The 16,785-nt window shown below is 43.0% G+C and overlaps 1 protein-coding gene and 1 long non-coding RNA gene across 2 annotated transcripts in view; one reads left to right on the top strand and one right to left on the bottom strand.

The window, feature by feature from the left end:
- The window catches only part of LOC310754334 (uncharacterized protein), a 79,410-nt gene extending 74,734 nt beyond the window's left edge, over positions 1-4,676 (bottom strand). Inside the window, exons 1-3 of the transcript XR_014543708.1 lie at positions 4,610-4,676; positions 4,292-4,444; positions 4,140-4,172 (exon numbers count right to left, since the gene is read on the bottom strand). The gene's annotated coding sequence lies outside the window, so the exon portion shown is untranslated. The remainder of the gene's footprint in view (positions 1-4,139; positions 4,173-4,291; positions 4,445-4,609) is intronic.
- Positions 1-16,785, top strand: part of LOC310754396 — a 215,624-nt gene that overhangs the window by 167,165 nt on the left and 31,674 nt on the right. The gene's annotated exons all lie outside the window — the stretch shown is intronic.

The following is a 16,785-nucleotide window of genomic DNA, read 5'->3' as shown; positions in this document are numbered from 1 at the left end:
ATATGGTAAGGAAAACCTCAAAGCGGTTTCAGCCCCACCCTTAACAAAGGGTTTCAGCTCCCACTCCCAAGTAGCATGATGAATTTAAAATATCTTGAGAGAAAGTGAATGATAAAAATAACTATTTAATTAAAAAACACTATTTAAATGCAAATTTATGTCAAAGGTTTTCTTTTTTAAAAAAGAGCATGTGGAAATGGGATGCAGCAAACCTATGAGTGAATATGTGTGGAAGTTGCACAGATGGGTAAGGTCCTCTCCTCTATTGAGCCTTCAAGGCAGCTTAAAGGTAAAGGTAAAGGGACCGCTGACCATTAGGTCCAGTCGTGGCCGACTCTGGGGTTGTGGCGCTCATCTCACTTTATTGGCCGAGGGAGCCGGCGTACAGCTTCCGGGTCATGTGGCCAGCATGACTAAGCCACTTCTGGCAAACCAGAGCAGCACACGGAAACGCTGTTTACCTTCCCGCCTGAGTGGTACCTATTTATCTACTTGCACTTGGACGTGCTTTCGAACTGCTAGGTTGGCAGGAGCAGGGACCGAGCAACATCTGGAGGGCCCATCGCGGGGATTCGAACCGCCAACCTTCTGATCAGCAAGTCCTAGGCTCTGTGGTTTAACCCACAGCACCACCTGTGTCCCACTCAAGGCAGCTTAGGAACCCAAAATAAAACCATTCATGATGTCAAGGCTGCCCAAGGTCCCAGCTCACAAAGGACCAACGCTGCTTTCTTATTAAATACAAAAGTCTTTATTGAAGTTCAGTTTCACTTCCAGAGCCGCAGCGCGCAGCCCCACGTCTCGAACTGTCAGACCGCTGATGACCCTTCTGAATCTCCTCCCCCTGTACACCAATTTAAGACCCTCGCCTTGCTCCACCTTTTCCGCTGCTCCTTCCTCCTCTGGGTCCGCCTGCCCGCCGGGGTCTCGCCCTTCCTAGCCTTTTCTGACGCTGATTCCCCTGAGCCTTCTCCCTCCCTCCGGCGGGCTTTAGGAGCTGGTTCCCCATCCGGGTCTCCTGCTGTCCCGTGCGCCTGTACATTTGAACTTGGCGCGCGCGCCCAGCCAGCAGTTTTCCTCCTAACCGTTTCACTGCTGCTGTCACTGCTTCCCCCTTCGGTTGGGCTAGCTGCAACTGACCTCCCCTCCATTCCCCCACTCTCCGATGGAGGCGTGGTCAGCCCTGACTCACCTCCTCTCCCCGCTGGAGGGGACGCTGGCCCTGACACATGTGACTCTTCCCCCCCCCACTACGCTCTGGTGGGGAAACTGGTCCCGATCCCCCACTGCTGCTTTGGGGTTCCCCTCTGGCTCCTTGTTTCTGGTGCGTCCCCCCTGGGACCCCCCTTGCTCTGACCATCGGCGCCCCCTTCTGGGAATCTTCTGATTCGCTGGAGAAGCTCATGGAATCTCTCGGGCCACTGTCATACTCCCCTACGCTTCCCTCGGATTCTTCCCCTTCGCTCTACAATTCCTCTCTCCCCAGTGCTCCTGCTCCTGATTCCCTGACACATGATATTATACAAATGAAACCAAACTAAAATCTATCCAAGTACCATAATCCTGGAAGAGAAATATCAACAGCAGCAAGATAATAATAGGAAAAAGAAGAAGAGGAAGAAATACCTGCTGAATTCTAAGATTCTTTTGACTTAGTACCAAAGATTGCAGCTGTGCACACACATGGAATGGGAATAAGTCCCATGGAACTCACTGGGGCTTGCTGCTGAATAGGATGTAAGGATGTAATTGTGAATGAAAGTAGGTGAGGGGCATTTCTGTGGGGTGGGTCACCTACACAGAAATGTTTCTACTCCCGTTGCCACTTGCCTAGCTTCCTGAAAGTAGGGTTTCCAGACTAAAAACTTGGATGGAGAACCTCTGGCCTGCCATATGTTGCTGAACTGTAAGTGCCCTCATCCTTGGTCACTGGCCATGCTTGCTTGTAGTCTAGAAACATCTGGAGGGCCAAAGGTTTCTCACTCTGCCTTAGATGAAGATCTTAAGGAATCAGCAGGTTCATACAAGAGAAAGCTGTACTTCAGAAGTTCATATTGCATTCTTTTCATCTATAATACATTAATGGAATAAGGATTCATGATTTATGTGCCACATATTGCCCATTTGCACCTCTGTGTGTGCACAGGAACGTTTATTTATCTATTTGAAACATCCTTCCATTAAAAAAAAAATCCATAAGGTGGATAGAGGTTATTAAAAATCAACATAAAATGTTAAAGCTACAACATTATCAAGAGATCAAAATTTATAAATATATATATATATCCAGGGATGTGTTTGTTTGTTTTTATAGGAATTTGCATAAAATATCTCAAAGGAATTTCACAATAAAAACAACAATTTCATATATAAAAACAATTGCAACAATTTGATATGTAAAAACAATTTCAATTCCAATATAGACTGAGAAAAAGAACTCCACTTAAAAGACTTGTTGAAAACAGAAATAAACACAAAAAACACAGTAAGGACAGTACCTATCTAGCATTTGTAGAATTGTAGAGTTGTACAGTTGGAAGCAGTGGCGTAGCGTGGGGGGTGCAGGGGGGGCCGGCCGCACCGGGCGCAACATCTAGGGGGGCGCGCTCGCACTTGCAGCTCTCTGCCCCTACCTGGCTCACTCACTCTCTCTCACTGCAGTGCTGGCTGTGTGAATCCGATCCAAGCCACTGGGTCGCCGCCCACTGTGGAGGGGGTGGGTGCCAGGCAGAGAGAGAGCGAGGGACTATCTGGGGGAGGGACAGTGCAGTGGCCGCCCAGCGCAGCGCTGAGCGCGGGAGAGAACCACACCAGACCAGCCCAGGCAGCAGCAAGAAGAAGCTGGCAGCGGCGGCAGGTTAGGGGTTAGGGGGCGCAAATTACTTGCCTTGCCCCGGGTTAGGGGGCGCAAATTACCTGCCTTGCCCCGGGTTAGGGGGCGCAAATTACTTGCCTTGCCCCGGGTGCTGACAACCCACGCTACGCCGCTGGTTGGAAGGGACCCTAAGGATCATCTAGTCCAACCCCCTGCAATGCAGGAATATGCAGCTGTCCTATATGGGGATCAAACCTGCAACCTTGGTGTTATTAGCACCGTACGCTGGTGCTGGGGAGGGAACACTATGCTAAAGGCCTAATTCCTACATAATATGGAGTGGAAGTTCTGATGAGATGGAATCTGCTAGAGGCCCCCTCTTGCAAAGAATAGTGATCAGCTAAATATATAAGGGTTCAGATGATCTTCTAGTGTTAAACCACTCTGTAGATTGTAGATCTGTGAGATGAATAGGGTCCAGCTAAGAACTTCCAGAACCCTTAACAAGCTAAAACTCCCAGGATTCTCTGGGGGAAAGTCATGACTGTTTAAAGTGGTAGGATACTGCTTTAAATGTATAGTGTAGATGGGGTCTAAGCTAGACTCCCCCCCCCCAAGGCCACCTTATCCAATAAACTAAGGAAAAGCCATTCATCCAATCTTGTAAAATGCTCTGAATGTCCCCCGCCATCCCTCTACAAATTATTTCCTTTCACCCCTCTGCCCATGGATTTCCAAAAAAATAACTGGACTCAAAATATTGACTTAAGAGACTCTGGGTTTGACACTGTGTGCATGTGTCTTTTGAATGCACATTAATTGGTCGTTGCCTGTGCTGGATAAGATCAAACGGTCCATCAAGTCACGTGTTCTCTTTCCAGCTGTCAACAATCAGATTCTTCCAAGAATCACATATGCAAGATGTGAAGGCACTAGTCCTCGCCCACTGTTGCCTCTGCACTGCAACTGGTATTCAGAGATAGACTACTTCTGCTCATGGAGGTTCCATGAATGTGCACCACTGATATAACTACTACTACTACTACTACTACAATTTATTTATACCCCACCCATCTGGCTGGGTTTCCCCAGTCACTCTGGGTGGCTCCCAACAGAATATTAAAAACACAATAAAACACCAAACATTAAAAACTTCCCTAAACAGGGTTGTCTTCAGACAGGCCCAGACAGAGGGGGGGGCATATGGGCCACTTGGCCCGGGCCTCTGATTCCAAAGGGGGCCTCAGTCAGCATATTCACAACCACTGGGGCGAACGCAGAGGCGTTTATCCCCAGGGTAAAAAAAGGGGGGCACATTATCTACCTGGCCCGGGTCTCAGCCTGGCTCTGCAAGGCCCTGCCTTCAGATGTCTTCTAAAAGTCAGATAGTTGTTTATTTCCTTGACATCTGATGGGAGGGTGTTCCACAGGGCAGGCGCCACTACCGAGAAGGCCCTCTGCCTGGTTCCCTTCAACCTCTCTTCTTGCAGTGCAGGAACCGCCAAAAGGCCCTCAGAGCTGGACCTCAGTGTCTGGGCTGAATGATGGGGGTGGAGACGCCTCTTCAGGTATACATCTCCTTCATGAGTTTTCCTTAACGAATGGTCTAACTGTAGCCAAGGACTAAAGCTTAACATAACAGAAAGAAAGGGAAAGGAAAGAGTGAAGTGGTAGATATGAAAAGGATTTGACAACAGCAAGGAAAAGCATATTTGCGGGGAGGGGGGCAGCAGAAACAAAAGAAATCAAATTACTGTCAGTCACACTGGGAGATAAAAGTGCAAGCATTGATACCTTGATGATACTGTAGTGAGCCAGAATGAATAATGCAGAAATAGACATCTTCAAGTATTTATTATCCTTATTATATGTGCTAGAGTGAGTGCATAGAGAAGAGCTGGGATGGGATAAATATGGTTCATTTGCATAGGTGCTCAAAAGACACACACCACTGCTATAACTAGAGCTTATGAATATGGGCTAAAAACAAACTTAACAGATGGATGATGACAGCTTGACAGCGCAAGCCTATGCATGTTTACACAGAAGTAAGCCCCGCCATATTCAGTGCTGATTATTCCCAGGTAAGTGTGCATTCCTTACTTTCTGGAGAGCAAACTTCACTGAATGCAATGTGTATTTCTTCTGAGTAATCATGCATAGGATTGCCCATTAAGTTTGCAATCATATGCACATTTTCTGAGGAGAACCCCCTGCTGAGCTCAGTGGGATTTCAAAAGCATGGGGGTCCAAGTAAGTCTTACTCAGACCCATTGAAATTAATGGGCCTAAGTTTGCCATGCCTGTTAATTTTGATGAGTCTACTCTGAGTAGGACTAGTATTGTGTGCAACCTGTGCTTCTGGCCACCCTATAAACCATGTAATGTTGTTATCTCTGGTCTTTTCACTGCAAAGGTGAGTAGTAATAATAATAATAATAATAATAATAATAATATCCCTATCACAGATTTAAAAGTTCAAATATGTATGAAGCATGCCTTAGTCACCTGGAGAAATGGGGATTTTGGACTAGATGGATTTATGTTCTGAGGGCTGGCTATGATGCCGGGTGGAGTAGCAGTGGCAGTCCCCTCCCGAATTTCCCAGCACATTCCTCTTTGCCAGAGATTAGAATAATGTGTTTCAGAGGTGCCTCATGCACCCCCTAAACTAGACAGCTGCCCACATCTGCACTGGATGATGCTGTGCTGTTGTCAGAATTGAATATTCAGTTGCCAACCAGCTGCCATCTGCACATGGAAGGGTGGTGGGGCTGAGAATGCTTTCTTATCCTTTAGCTCAGGTGGTAATATTTCTTTGGTTCAGGTTCTGATCCAGGAAGAGCCCTCTTCTTATCTCCTCATGGGAGATAATACAATCACACTAAAGTACAATACCATACAGTACACCATCAGGCACGCACAAGCCTCCCACTCCCAGAACTTCATTTGTGGGAGGAAATCAGCAACGGGAAGCTCCCTTGAACGTGACAGCCCCTGACAGAAAATGAATAGAGGATGCAATGGGGGCCATAGCTCAGATTACAGCATCTGCTTTGCATTCTTGTCACCTCCAGGTAGGGCTGAGAAAGACCCCTGTATGAAACCATGGAGAGCCACTGTTTGAAACCATGGAGAGCCACTGATAGTATGTAGAGACAATGTTTGGCATCTACTGCAATAAGCCACCTCAAAGAAACAAACAAGTAGCTGAGCAGTCTACTCATTGCCATTCCCCTTATGAAGCCTACATGACAGGATATTCCATTTGCTTGACCATCAGTATAAAAACTGAGATGTTGGCATTGATCTGTCCATAATGATGTGTGGACCTTTCTCTAAAGCATCCAGAAAATAAATTAAATATCAGGACCTATCACTGCATTCAAGAGCACAAAATTCATTTTCTTCCTTTTGCCAGAACTGCTGCCTTGCACTTGTCCACTGAAAGCACTGGGTGACATCTTAACTGCTGTTCAGTTTTGTATTTTTCTGTTCTACTGGATACTGTGGCAACACCTGTTTGTCACTATCCTAAACATTTATGCTTCTTCAAAGGCGGTGTGTGGTGTGTGTGTGTGTGTGTGCGCGCGCGTGCGTGCGCATGCTCCCTTCATTAATATTGGAAGAGGCAATGAAATGTATTCCGTTTGTGCAACTGTGCTGCCTTTTCAAGCATAGCCTTCCTACTGGGGGGTGGATTGGATGAGGGCTTTTACATTACTCAGAATTAGGGGTGTAAGAAGGTGCAGAATAGGAATTATCACAGTTCAGGGATACATTTCAGCCAATATAAGGCCAAAAGTAGGGTGTTGAGCAGCATAGCTGAGGCCTATGGAAGAGGTGATCTCTTTGGGGAGTCACAAGAGTTGAAGATGCATTTGGTACCTGGACCTAAAGATTCCCCACCATTGAAATAGTACAAATAGTTTGGTGTTGTGTGAACTTAACTCCCAAACTACTACAAAAAAGAGAAATTGAAATGGGGGCAGGGGTTTAATGACAGTGACAGCTCTCCAGGATCCCCAGCAGTGTTTGATAACAGAAGTTGGTTGGTTGGTTGGTTGGTTGGTTGGTTGGTTGGTTTAATGCTGACCTTCAGCTGAAAGATTTCTAGTGCTAAAGGTCTAACACAGACTAGCATGCCTTCTAGATTGCTCTGTTTTTTGAAAAATATAAGACTCTGTCAAGAGCTTTATATGAATTACCTAAGAGACTATTCCCTCCCTAAATTAGATACTGAGAAATAAAAACCAAATATGTAAATATAATGTATCCATTACCAAGAAATTAATTTCAAAAACAGATGGGTTTCAGAAGGGCTGTTGCCAAATATTTTTGAGGTTCTTGTGCCAGAGGGCAGTTTGTTCACAACAGAGGAAAATGTATTCCATTAAACTCTGGACAAAAATGATTCCACCCCCCTTCTCGAATGGCCTTTTAATGGGCCATTGGAAACGAGGGCATAAGGATCAACTGAGCATTACACCCCTGAGAAAATTGTGGGCTTATCATATTGGGCCCTTCACTTCTCCAGAATTGAAGAAGGTACATAAAAAGATCTTAACTTTAATAAAAATTAGTGCGCTAGAATAATTAATTCCAGTTCGCTCTCCAGAGACTAAGAACTCCCTTGAAATTTACAGCCTCCTTTCTCTTCACATACGTGAAGCTAGATTTCATTCCATTCCAATTTCAGCTCTCAACAAAAGATACTGAGCTATGCAGGCCAGCTAATGACGAACTCTCATTTTTACATGAGACGAGGGAGTCTAATTGTCCAGCACATAATGTTGTGCAGAACATAATATTCGAGGTACAGGACAAGAGGAAGTGTCAATGAGCCCTTAATCTGTCCTTCAGGGTCTTTGAGGGTAAAATGTTAAAACTTGATAACAAAACTGCTCTTTTGTACTTTGGTTCCACCAAATTTGTAGACCACCCTTCATCATGTCAACATGATCCCAGGGTGGTTTACAGCAGTGTACAAAATGCAATGGGGAACATTGAGATGTTTTGGAAGGGTGAACATGAGTGGACAAAAAGTTCAAGGGACAAAAGGTAAAGCTTTTAAAATCTGTGTAACTGTGAGAAAGGACAAATGGTGGACAAAGCTGAAGTGTTAACTTTTGAATAAATGTGTTTTTAATAAGTAAATAAAAATATAGAAGTGATTGACAGGCGAGTGGCTCTGTTCATCTGCCAAAGTTGGCCCTTAGCAGTAGGGAGATAACAGTTTGGTCTGCTGGGCTAGAAAGGTTCACCAGCCCCTGCTTTATGATATCCCAATCCTGTTCCACTGCTGATCTCAGACGAATTTGTTTCTCTAAAAATAGAAAGCTAAGAAACTCCCCCCCCCCCCGAGTCTGGATTTCCTGGGAAATATGAGCCTCATACAGAAGTGCAAAAATGCTTTACAGATCAAACTGGACCTTATGCAACCAATTTTTAAACTTCATTATACTTTGGTTTTTCCATTGTTCGCTGAGCTTTAACCTCTATTAGCAACAAGTTCAATTTACATTTTCTACTAGTTTTTCTGCCTCAAAATAATAAGCAAATGTTTCCAGTTAGCTATTTTTTCCTTGTTGGTTTCCATGTTGAATTCCTGGAGTGTTCTTAAGGTGCAGTTTTGTCCATTTGGTGTGGTGTTGGTGGGACCTAATTAGCCTTTTCAAAACAGCTCAGAGCATTGGAAAATTGGAGGAAGCTGTTGTGAGCAGCACAGTGTATTTGGCATTCTTTGTTAGCCCTACTTTCCTTTGCTAAGCCACAGTAATGAAGGGAGAGATACCAGTGAGGAACTCTAATGTGTTAAGAATCACTGTGTTTGGGTACCAGCAGCAAATTCCTCAGTGGTCTTGTTAAGATGCATAATCTTTGTTCCTTAGTTTTACTCATCTGTCAAATGGTAAGAATAGCTGTTCACCTTACAGGTATAGTTGTCAAAACCAATTAGTTGCATTGTGCAGTACCGATGTAAAGGTATGTCCAGATGTGAGGAAAGAAGGTAGAAATAGAGAAGACTGAAGTGCTAGCCAAGAGCAAGGTGCACAGAGGAAAGGGCAATAATTCAACTACATAGGACAGAAAACTGGGCGGAATAACATCTCATGAGATAACAGCAAGAATTGGAAACACAAATAACTATTGCAATAAAAGAAAATAGATGTAAAGGAAGTGTATTCCCCCAAACAACAAAAACAATGGGCAGAGATGGTCTGAAAAAGAGCAATTCTCTATGGAAGATGCAGCAGAATGCAGTGGCCAGACTGGCTGACAACATGTGACACCATGATTAAAACAGGTGTAATGGCTTCCCATCTTCCACCGAGTCAGGCTCAAATCCTTGTATTAATTACAAAGCCTTGTACAATTTAGGTCCAGGGTAGCTCAGAGATTGCCTCAGCCCTTATATCCCAGCTCGATCACTGAGATCATCTGCAGAAGCACGACTGGTGTTACCCAAGTTGGTGAGACTCATTTGATAACACCAAGAAATAAAGCCTTAAGTTTCATTGGGCTAGTATTGTGGAACACTATGCCAATAGAGATTAAGCAGGCAATAGAGATCCAAGCCTGGCAAGGAAGCATACTGCATGAGATGTTTATTAAATATACTCCTTTAAAGATGGTTGCATAGGAATCTTGGAAGCTGCTTTATACCAAATCAGGCCATTGGTCCATTTAGCTCAGTCCTGCCTACACTGTTTGCCAGAAGCTCTCCAGCGTTTCAGACAGGTGCCTCTCCTAGCCCTAGCTGGAGCTGACTGATTGAACCTGGGATTTTCTGTATACAAAGCAGATGGTCTACCACTGAACTTCAGTCCTCAGCTAGTGGAGAATATTTACAGATACTGTTTTAAAGGGTTTTTATGATACTGACTATAAAAGGCCTTGAAAAAACATTTGTTTTGAAATGTGGCATATACATCCTTGAAATAAATCAATAAGCACACACTTGAAGCCTTCTATGAAAATGCTGGTTCATTGGTCTCATAATTGTGCTTAAGGGAAAAGTAAGACCACATTGTAAATTCCATTTTACTTTACACATTCAGCCTAACTGAATATACAGTTTCCTCTAATCTTGAACTAGTTCTTATACCAAATTTAAAATTAAAGTCCCTGCTGAGGAGAGATTAGGCATGGGTATTGGAATGGAAAGGAAGGTTTCTGCCGCTTCACCTGACTGGACCTGGAATCAAGATACAGAGAGATGGGAAAGTAAAATGTCCTTAACTAACTGTGCCTAAGAACTCAAATGTTCTTCCTTTTAAACTAAGCTTGCTTAAGAACATGGACTGCATAGATACAGACTGAATGATAGACCAAAGACATAAAACTCTGATGAACATCTGAGCTAGTGAACATTTAACTTTAAAATTGCATTCCTTGATTTAATCATGTTGTGTTGATCTAAGGCCAAATGACACATGATGGAGGCAAGCACATTTGTACATCCACAGGGCCAGTGTGAAAGGCCAAGACCTCCTACCTGAGTGACAACCTTTTCCTAGAAGTTGGGGAGTATGCAGCATTAACAGCTACCAGTTTCACTAGTCGGGAAGCTATAATCTCAAGTGAGTAGAACAGAAATAAATAGCATTGCCCAGGAAAAGAAGAATGGGGGCTGTTCTCTTTACTTTAGCCTTTTATTTTAAAACATTTTCTTCTTGTATAAAACAAGCAGGATCAAAAGGTCAAATACAAGGATAGATCAAAAGTCAATAGTTATGCTGATTTAATTCATTCATTAATTTCCCTTCTCTGATAAAATCCAATCTTCTTAATAACAAAGCAGGTAAGCAAACAGATGTGCATCTGTTGCTTCCTCCAGTCTCATATTTCAAATCCTTCACTCTCCCTCTCCCCTTGCCTTGATGAAGGCATTGAAAACCTTGGTTACTATCTCAGTTAGAACTCAAGCATGCAAAGCTAGGCTGAGTTGGTGGTTTTCATATCAGGCATCAAAATAACATTCAGACTTGGCAGTCCCCCAACATTCCCTTGAGATTCACACTATTCACTTATTCCTAAATGGGCACCAAAATGGTTTTCCTCTTGAAGTTCTCTGTTAAATGGCTAAAGCAGTCACCTGAGATCTGTCACACCACCAGCAGCACACAGCTTCCCTTGTCCTCTGTTGATGCCACAGTGCTGCTTCAGGGTCCATCACTGATGCAGGGTCCATCACTGATGTGGGCTGCACATACCATCCTCCTCAGATATTGATTACCTGCCAAAATGGCTCCTAAGCAGTTTACAACTTACAAGATCAATCAGGGCTTTTTTCCAGCCAGAACGCAGTTCTAGCACCTCTCAGGTGGATACCATTGCCATTCTAAGAGAGCAAGGGAGAAGTTCATGGTGAGTTTTGACACCCCTTTTTATAGCACTGAGATCATATAAAACATCCTTAATTAAAAGACAGACAGTTAAAAGACATAAGAATTAAACAGATTGGGGGGGGAGTTAAAACAATAAAACCAGAAGTTCAGGGGAATTCTTGCCTAAACAGGTCTATAGGAGCCAGCCAAATGCCAACTTAGATAGGGCCTCTCATTTTCCAGTAGGGAGGGTGTTCAACAAGACTAGCTGCCATCAGTGAAAAATCCCTTCTCTATGTTACCACAAGCTGATAATGATCAGGCCTTGGCAAAACTAATTAGGTTCCATCAGCTGATTGTAGTGGCCTTACCAGATAGCAGAAGACAGTTTTTCAGGTAACCTGGTCAAGAGTTATTTTGGGTTTTCTATGTAAGTAGCAGGACCTTAAAACTGGGTCAATAGCTAATAGGCAGCCAGCGGAGAAGCCACGCCATTAACATGATATGTCTGTGGGAGGGGTGTTATTGTTTTGTTTTGTTTTTATTATTATTTTGTTTTGTGTTTTTGTTTTGTATCTTTATCTTGGGAACCACCCTGTGATCACAGAATCACAGAGTTGGAAGGGCCCTGAGAGTCATCCAGTCCAACCCCTTGTAATGCAGGAATATTTTCCTTAAGGTGGGGCTCAAACCCACAACCCTGGAATTAAGAGTCTCATGCTTTGATGACTGAGCTCTCCCAAGCAACTACTTCATCTTCAGATGAAGGTAGGTATAAAAACACCCCCCAAGTTGTTGAGCTTTTTCTGCCTCTAGAATAACAATCTGTACATAATATATACAGAGAGAGAGAGAGAGAGAGAGAGATGTGTGATAATATTTGACTTAGAACCTGAAAGACACAGTACAAAGGAAGGAAGAATAGGCCCTCACTACCTTCTGCCATGATACTAAAAGTGACCTGGACTTGGATGAAAGTGATTTACACATTTAAATACTTTTTAGTTAATTCATAAAGGTAAAGGGACCCCTGACCATTAGGTCCAGTTGTGGCCAACTCTGAGGTTGCGGAGCTCATCTCGCTTTACTGGCCAAGGGAGCCAGCGTACAGCTTCTGGGTCATGTGGCCAGCATGACTAAGCCACTTCTGGCGAACCAGAACAACGCACTGGAAACACTGTTTACCTTCCCGCCAGAGCGGTACCTATTTATCTACTTGCACTTTGACGTGCTTTCGAACTACTAGGTTGGCAGGAGCAGGGACTTAGCAACGGGAGCTCACGTTGTTACGGGGATTTGAACTGCTGACCTTCTGATCGGCAAGCCCTAGGCTCTGTGGTTTAGACCACAGTGCCACCCACTTCCCTAATTAATTCATAGTACCACTCTATTCTGCCTTAGTCAGACCACACTTAGAATACTGTGTCCAATTCTGGGCACCACAATTTAAGAAGGATGTTGACAAGCTGGAATGTGTGCAGAGGAGAGCAACCAAGATGATCATGAGTCTGGAAACCAAGCCTTATGAGGAGCGGTTAGAGGAGCTGGGTATGTTTAGCCTGGAAAAGAAGAGACTGAGAGGAGATATGATGCCCATCTTCAAATATCTTAAGGGCTGTCACATGGAGGAGGAAGCATGCTTGTTTTCTCCTGCTCTGGAGGGCAGGCCTTGAACCAATGACTTCAAGTTGCGAGAAAGAGTCCGACTAAACATACGGAAAAACTTTCTAAGAATAAGAGTTGTTCAGCAGTGGAACGGATTCCCACAAGAGGTGGTGGACTCTCCCTCCTTGGAGGTTTCTGAGCAGAAGTCGGATGGCCATCTGTCATGGATGCTTTAGCTGAGATTCCTGCATTGCAGGGGGTTGGACTAGATGACTGTTGGGGTCCATTCCAACTCAAAGATTCTATGATTCTATGTTTTCGGGCAGGTTTTTTGTTTTGTATTGTTTTTGGAAAAATAGAAACATTATCAATCCAGGAATAAGAGAAATGATTTATGCACAGATCTATCCTTCTCTATCTGGGATGAAAGACATGTTTAGAAGAAGCGGAGGGTTCAGTTCCAATCACCTTTCCCTTTTTCTTCAAGGAAGAATATTGCCCTCTTTCTTGTCTAGGCATTACATGTGAATGGGATAGACACATGAATAAACAAATGCATCCATCAATGTCACATTTAAGAACACAAGAGTCAGATGACACTGAGTCAGATCATTGGTCCTATACTGATCCTAAATGCAGCATTGCTTATACAGTGGTACCTCGGGTTACGAACTTAATTAATTCCTGAGGTCTGTTCTTAACCTGAAACCGTTCTTAACCTGAGGTGTGCTTTCGCTAATGGGGCCTCCCACTGCCACCGTGCGATTTCCATTCTCATCCTGGGGCAAAGTTCTCAACCCAAGGTACTACTTCCGGGTTAGAGGAGTTTGTAACCTGAAGTGTTTGTAACCCGAGGTACCACTGTACCAACCAGCAGTGGCTCTCTTACCAAATATCTCTCTGCCCAGCACCACCTGGGCCACATTAACACCATACGTTTAAAGCAGTATGTTACCAGTTTAAACAGTCTTGATGTTCCTCAATGAATCGTGGGAGCTCTCATTCATTAAGCATGCTAAGAGGAGACCTCAGAGTAGTTTAATAATCAATCAGTCTTCTCAGGGAACTCTAGGAATTGTAGCTCTGGGACAGGAAAACAACTCTCAGCACCTTTAACAAACTGCAGGTCCCAGATGGGCTACGATTCTGTGGCAGAGCATCTGCTTTTTGCTTAGAAGGTCCCAGGTTCAATCCCCGGCATCTCCAGTTAGAGATGGGAGGCACTCCCTGCCTGAAAACCTAGAGAGATGCTGTCAGTCAGTGTAGACAGTACTGAACTAGATGGACCATTGAGCTGGCAGTGGCAGAGCCAGTGCTAGCCAATGTAGACAATACTGAGCCAAAAGTGACCTATGGTTTGACCTGGCATAAAGCAACTCCCAATGTACAGATTGTTATTCTAGAGGCAGAAATGGAGGCTCTGCACACCACAATGAGCACTGAAGTCACTGCAGGTAACAGCAGCAAAGAAAGGGAAACAGATGAGAAGTCTGGCTCCTAAAGCCGCACTCCCAATGTCAGCCCAGCCCTGCAAAAAAAAAAAAATTAAAAATGTGTACTCATCTTATTTCCTTTTATGCCTTGCTCTCATGTTGACATATCCTAGGCAAAACAAGCCATTCAGCAATAGGTCGTAATTATAACAACGGGCTCGTGTCAGAGTAAAATGTCACTTCTAACAATACATAGAGTGCTGTTGGCCTGTAGTTCTTAGTAGGGAAGCTTGAGGAATTCAGTATTTGCGAATCGTGATATGAACTGACCTGATCCCCTGCCTGCTAGGCTAATGTGAGCATTGAAACATAGCTGTCTGTCAGATTTTATACTGCTCCAGATCTTGTGACACAGTTCTTAGTGCAATACATACATACATACATACATACATACATACATACATATCCAAACGTACTTAAAAGGGTGGGGGAACACACTCCAAAATATGTATGTAAATACTTTTGATGCAGATTTTTTTTAAAAAAATAAGCATTTATTTAAAATCACATTAACGCTGGAAAAGAACAGAACAGAACAAATTTATGAATGAACACATGGGAAAGCGGCATGGACCATATATTGACCAATTCATCCATTCATCTTCTCCATAGTATTTCTTAAGTAAGTAATTTCCCCAGGCAAAAATGTTTTACATTTCTAGTATATGAGGCAGTCCAAAATGGCTGTTATAAGTAGTTCTGGTAACACTGGCTTCAGTTCCTCTCTTAATGTGAAGGAACTCATTTATAATATCGTAACACTTCATCCAGTTATTGCAAGAGACATTGACAGTTGTCTCCCCAACAACCTCAGCCTGCCCCTACCTGTCTGCCTTCTTACTTACAACCTGTCCAGAGGTTGCCACTGTCTGTCAGCTTCCTCATCCTTAGTCTCTGAGTTGCTTTTGTAGAACTGATCAGGGAAGAGGATAGGGACAAGAGAATAACTAGTTTGTTCCACTTGTTGTTGGCTTTGCCTTCACTTGTTGGTCCACCCCAGTAAGCACCAGTCACCACTGGCTAGAGCCTTCATCACCACCACAAAATCCTGAGTGCTTTTCCCCATGGTGGAAGCAGCTGTCATTATTAAAACATTTATATCCCAACTTCCCTATAAGGAACTCTTTTTTAAAAATAATAATATTTTAATTGGTTTTTACATATATTTTCCAAATAACATCTCTCATCTTATACTACATTTTGGCTATAAGCCTAATACTTCCATCAACCATGTCTAGTGATTTTCGACCTTCCTCTCTTAGTCTTGCATTTCCTAGTCTTAACAATTACTTTTAATAATCCATACTTTAAAGTCCATTCTCCTAAATTTTTCCTGTAATATTTCATATAGTTCTCCTTACAAAACTTCTTGTAGTCCTACAAGCATAGTCAGCTGGTTACAATTGTTTTTCAAATAACCCGCAAATTTACTCCAATCCTTCAAGAATTTCTGGTCCTGCTAGTTTCGAATTCTTCCTGTCATCTTATCCAATTCTGCATAGTCCATTAATTTCATCTGCCATTCGTCTTTCATCGGCAATTCTTCCTGCTTCCATTTCTGTGCCAATAACACTCTTGCTGCCGTTGTCGCATATATCTTTTTTATCTTGCCTATTAATGTCCATACCTACAATCCCAAGTAAAAATGCTTCTGGCTTTTTTATAAATGTATATTTCAACATCTTTTTCATCTCGTTGTAAATCATCTCCCCGAAACCTTTCACCTCTTTTACATTCCCACCACAGATGATAAAAAGTACCATCTTTTTCCTTACATTTCCAACATTTGTTACTTATTTTATACATTTCAGCTAATTTCACTGGTGTAATATTCCATCTGTACATCATTTTCATCATATTTTCTTTCAAGGTATTGCATACAGTAAATTTTATTCCTTCTTTCCACAATTTCTCCCAGTCTTTTAACTCTATATTATAACCAAAATCTTTGGCCCAATGTATCATAACCAACTTAACCTTTTCATCTTTCAAATGTCATTCCAACAGCAATTTATACATTTTAGACAATGTTTTAAAATTATTATTTAAAATTTCCATTTCAAATTTTGACTTAGTATAACCAAATGCCTTCTTCTTTAAGTCCTCTTTAAACATTTCATTAATTTGGCAATAGTGCAACCAATCATTTACATATTCTTCCTATAAGGAATTTAAGGTGGTATACAGGATTCTCATCTTCCCCATTTTATCTCTAGATGAAGCTAAGAGAGGCAGTGGGTTGTATACAACTGATGTTTACTCAGAGCAGTCCTATTGAAATTAATGGCCATGACTAAAGAAGGACCATTAATGTCAATGAGGCTACTCTGAGTAAAGGTTTGTTGAATACAACCCTAGTCATTATCCCAAGTTCTCCCAGTCCATTTCATGGGTGAGTGAGGTTCTCTTCCAACACCCTAACCAGTACACCACACCTAACTGAGCATCTGTCATGGACTGGCTGAATGCAGGGGAAGAAGGCTGAGAGCCAGGGGATTGGTGGTGAGATGACAATGAGTGGTCAGAGGGAGAAAACTGGTAG

Source organism: Podarcis filfolensis (assembly GCF_964270895.1).
Source record: "Podarcis filfolensis genome assembly, chromosome: Z".
Lineage (NCBI taxonomy): Eukaryota > Metazoa > Chordata > Lepidosauria > Squamata > Lacertidae > Podarcis > Podarcis filfolensis.
Note: the sequence above shows the minus strand (reverse complement) of the source record. Positions and strands in the feature narration are given on the sequence as shown.